This window comes from Mus pahari, chromosome 9 (assembly GCF_900095145.1).
Source record: "Mus pahari chromosome 9, PAHARI_EIJ_v1.1, whole genome shotgun sequence".
In the NCBI taxonomy this organism is placed as follows: Eukaryota; Metazoa; Chordata; class Mammalia; order Rodentia; family Muridae; genus Mus; species Mus pahari.
Genome location: NC_034598.1, coordinates 25618573 through 25623699, shown reverse-complemented (window position 1 = coordinate 25623699; position 5127 = coordinate 25618573). Strand labels below are relative to the sequence as shown.

At 49.3% G+C, this 5127-nt stretch overlaps 1 pseudogene; it reads left to right on the top strand.

Moving 5' to 3' along the window:
- The window catches only part of LOC110326763, an 8989-nt pseudogene extending 4088 nt beyond the window's left edge, over positions 1-4901 (top strand).
- Positions 4902-5127: the final 226 nt, after the last annotated feature.

The window sequence follows — 5127 nt, the reverse complement described above, 5'->3', positions numbered from 1 at the left end:
CCATTACAGATGGTTGTGAGCCACCATGTGGTTGCTGGGATTTGAACTCAAGGCCTCTGGAAGAGCAGACAGCGCTCTTAACCACTGAGCCATCTCTCCAGTGGCTTCTTAAATCATCTACCCAGGAAGCCAGGGACAGTGAAGAGCCAAGCACTGGACCACAGTCCACATCAAGCCAGTCAACACTGGCACAGGAACTCTGCTCCAGAGCCAACGGCTACAAGGCAGAGCCAGGATGAAGAGATTCCAGGCATCAGAGTTGACCCACCCATACCCGGGTGACTACGAACCCCAAGATGCTGCCTAAAGCAGCCCTCCAACTTAAAGGCGCAGGTTCTGGGGACAGGAATAGAGCATCCAGAGAGGTTGTGCCTAGAAAGGGAGGGGACAAGCAGGCTGCGGAGCTTGCGGGCTCCACAAGCTATGCAGGCTCCACAAGCTATGCAGGTTCTCTGAGGCCAACGAGAGAAGGATTCTTCTATTCAGGAATCCTCAAGTGCTAATTGACTTGCTCAAGATCTGCTGTGCTCCCCATCCTTAACTACCCAAGGGACGCTACCTCCTGTCTCAGGGACTGGATCTGATTTAGAGACCATCCACTTGTAGCTCCCTGTGCCAGAGAAGGAGCTGATGCTTACGGTCACACAGATGTCAGGGCCAGGGCTGGGGCAGACTTCTGACTCAGTAAGAGCATGCTTTACTGGAGTGTCTTTCAAGTGCTGTTCAAGGCCCTGTAGGGAGTCAGGCATCTTTCTAATCAGGGAGACAGCAGCAGAGGACAGTCTGAAGCCAAGGGAAGGCAGGCATACTGTGACAAACTATAGCCTGCCTGGATCCCGTGTAAGGGCAGGTCTGCTCACAAGAAGTATTCTAGAAGCATCTATAGATGGCAGAAAGGTGCACGTGCACTCTGAATACCTGGGCATGCCAAGCGTTTGTGGAAGTTAGAGAGGCAGAGGCACCGTCGGGCAGTCATCCTGGTTCTTGGTTTCAACCTGGAAGCAGGAAGGTGTCTAGAGCCACAGCCTTTATTCCCCTCCTTGTCCTAAACAATGTTAAACTTGAGGGGAGGTGGGGCAGACGCTCCACTGCAGAGTGCTGGCCCCATTGTACACACAGCTCTGCACTCAGTTCCTTCCCAGCACAGCCTAAACTGGGTGTGGTGGCACACGCTCGTAATCCCATCGCTTAGGAGGGGGAGGCAGGAGAATCTGAAGTTCAAAGTCATCCTTGAGCTCCAGCAGACCCTGCCTCAAAGATACACAAACAAGACTTCCTTCCTCAGCACCTCTCCCTTAAGCCTAGAGCTAAAAATATATATTAAAATCACTTTTTAAAAAAAGATTTATTTATTTATTTATTTATTTATTATATGTAAGTACACTGTTGCTGTCTTCACATGTGCTAGAAGAGGGCGTCAAATCTCATTACAAGTGGTTGTGAGCCACCATGTGGTTGCTGGGATTTGAACTCAGGGCCTTCGGAAGAGCAGTCAGTGCTCTTACCCACTGAACCATCTCGCCAGCCCTAAAATCATTTTTTTTAAAGCTGGGCGTGGTGGCGTACACCTTTAATCCCAGCACTCTGGAGGCAGAGGCAAGCAGATTTCTGAGTTCGAGGCCAGCCTGGTCTACAAAGTGAGTTCCAGGACAGACAGGGCTACACAGAGAAACCCTGTCTCGAAAAACAAAAACAAAAACAAAAAACAAAACAAAACAAAAAAATCACTTTTTTTTTTCACAATTTTCAAATCTGTTTCAAAACATAGAACAGAAGCAGGGGCCTGTTCTTTAAAAAAAAAAAAAAAATCCCAGTCGTAGGCTGGAGCAATGGCTCAGTGGTTAAGAACATCGACTGCTCTTCCGAAGGTCCTGAGTTCAAATCCCGGCAACCACGTGGTGGCTCACAACCATCCGTAACAAGATCTGACACCCTCTTTTGGAGTGTCTGAACACAGCTACAATGTACTTCCATATAATAAATAAATAAATCTTTAAAAAAAAAAAATCCTGGTCGTCTGATTTCACCAATGAAGACTTAGAGATGGTTGCTGGGATTTGAACTCAGGACGTTCAGAAGAGCAGTCAGTGCTCTTAATGGCTGAGCCCCATCCCTCCTTTCTCTTCCGTTCTCTCCCTGTCCACTGGATGCTTGCTCTACCTCTTGACCTAGGGTTGACTTCATTTACCTCTTGGGTTAAGGGTGCATGCTAGGACCGAGCCACACCTCCAGGCTTCCCCAGCTCACAATCTGGGGGTTCACAATGTGATCAAGCATCCTGCCAGTAAGGTAAAGGAGCTTGCCACTAAGCCTTATGACCTGAGGTGGCTCCCCATCACCCCATGACCCACACGGAGGATGGAGAGAACCGACTCCCACCAGTGGTCCTCTGACCTCCACATGTGCAGCACGGGGTGTCCTGTCCCCGGTAAATAAAATGTAACAACTTTGTAAAAGAACTTGTCATGAAAATCATTGCAACAAACACAAAACCGGAGGAAGGAAGCTGCAGCCTGGAGGGCAATGGCCACCAAAGGCTCTACAGAGTTCCACTCAGGCATTCTTCCTGTCGGTCCCAGGCCAGAACGGACTGCGTCGTCAGGTTAGGTCACACTGGTCTCTCTTCTTCAGCTGCCTGGATCCAGAACCAGGCCTTTGCTGATCTTCCAAACCATCTCAGAGACCTGGGTAGCTCCCTGGCCCTAGTCCCGCCCCCTCCAACCACGCCCCCTCACTGCCCGTCATACAGCTGGCACCCCTCCAGCCTTCTGTACCCAGAACATATTTAGCACCATGTTCCAGTTCGGGCAGATCTTTGAGAAGGAAGACGTGCCCTATATATTAAGACCTTTAACCCATCCATCTCTAATCTGGGTCAAGTCCTCTGCTGGAAGCTATATAAAGATCTGGAAGAAGGGAACCTTTGCTTGTTGGCGGCTTGCTCTCACCTTGCTAGCAAGTCCACTCCTTCCTTGGCTCCTGCTTCTCAGGGATTTCAAGGTATACACAAGACAAGCCAAGACTTCTAGCCTTGGGCACTGAGCAAGCCGGTAAGCAACACCCCTCCGCGAACTCTACTGCTGCCCGGTTTGAGTTCCTGTCCTGACCTCCTTCCATGACGAATAATGTGATAGAGAAGATTTAGCCAAAGGATGGCAGGGCCCGCGGCTGGAATGAGAAGCAGTGTCACCAGAACATGCGGACCAAGTAGGACGATGACCTGGCTCTCCGCTTCTGTTCCTGCCGCTGTGCGCAGGCTCACTTCGAAAAGGACACAGACTGGTACCAGGTAACACGAATGCAAGATGGAAAAAAAAAAAGAAGTCTGAGTCAGAGAAGAACACAGCCAGGCCTCCAGGGGAGGCTGGGGAGGAGGCAAAAAATGCAGGCCCCTGAACAAGCCCCAGAAAGGCCTGAACCATGACCTTCCTCGGCGGCATTCCATGGACAGGCAGAACTCCCAGGAAAAGACAATCAGTTCTGCAGCCTGTGCCCCCCCCCCTCCCCTTGTGGCTCCCTGGCCAGCCGGCCCCACCCACAGGCTACTCTCTCCGTTCCCTGGTCCACTTTAGTGGTCCCTGCTCCTCCAGGTACCTTGGAGGATTCTTTTCTTTGTTTTGTTTTTGCTTTTTCGAGACAGGGTTTCTCTGTATAGCCCTGGCTCTCCTGGAACTCACTTTGTAGACCAGGCTGGCCTGGAACTCCCAAGTGCTGGGATTAAAGGCGTGCGCCACCATCGCCCGGCACCTTGGGGGATTCTTAAAGAATGTCATCCATCTTGAACCTCACAAAAAGGCCATGCCAGGAGGCCACGTGTTCAGAAATGGCCACTTTGATTACAGTTTGGCTGGTCTGTCTGTACACAGGGCAGGGCACCTTGACACCCCTGTACAGTTCCTGCGGCTGCTGGACCTCTCTCCTTGTCAAGTTCCTGTGGCAGCTGGACCTCTCTGAACTTCTCACTCACATCCCCAGGCATAAGCTAAACACTTTCCATGTCCGGATGGAAGACGATGCCCAAGTAGGCCAAGGTGAAGATCTACGGAAGTTCATTCTGGCAGCCCTCAGTGACGTTGGCAGCCACAGAAACGTTGTAAACTGTGCTTTGTGCCACCGGGCCCTCCAGTGTTGGAACAGTTCCCTCTGGCGGATGGAACTCTGTTCTTTTGTTTGCTTGCTGGCTTTGCTTCGTTTTTGTTTTGTTTTGTTTTTCCGAGACAGGGTTTCTCTGTGTAGCCCTGACTGTCCTGGAACTCACTCTGTAGACCAGGCTGGCCTCGAACTCAGAAATCTGCCTGCCCCTGCCTACCAAGTGCTGGGATTAAAGGCGTGTGCCACCACCGCCCAGCGGAACTCTGTTCTTAAGCCCCTCAAGACATGATGAGATTGAATACGACGTTCCTTGTCACCTTCAAGGTATAGGTGTTGAGTCACCTTGCCTGGTTTCTGTTTGTTAAAACCCCAAAAGCAAACAAGATGGGACTACGTTTTTACTTTATTTCATTGTAACTGGCAAATTTTTTTCTAGCCAGAGACTAAATAGGTAACCTGAGTATTTTAGCTTCTCCCAGTGGCTGATGGTTTTTGTACTCTGATCTCACTGTACTGGGTACAATTGTGTGTCTTTGTTCTGTGCTAATTTGATGAAAGGATAGCTAATGTTTAGCTTTTCACAACTGGGTAAAAATTTATAGAAGAAATGACATTTTTTTCTCTTTGCTGTGAAGTAGTTTGAAACCTTTCATGTGCCCAGCAGGCTGTGATCCTTATAAACAGGGAAAGGACAAAACAAGAAGGGCCAGTGTTAGTTGAATTAATTTTAAAATTGTGAAAGATGAGAACACTGATAGTATCAAAAGGAAAATGAGGGATGATTGAAGCCCAGGCATGCCGCTGGTTGGGGGACTGTAGTGGTCAACTTACATGTATGACAAAGACTTGGGTACTTTTTAGCCATAACTTAAATAGCAAGTAGTTGAACAGTACAGGTGTGAAATTAAAACTGTTGAACTTCCAAGAAGAGGAAGAAGAAGAAGGAGAAGGAGAAGGAGAAGGAGAAGGAGAAGGAGAAGGAGAAGGAGAAGGAGAAGGAGAAGGAGAAGGAGAAGGAGAAGGAGAAGGAGAAGA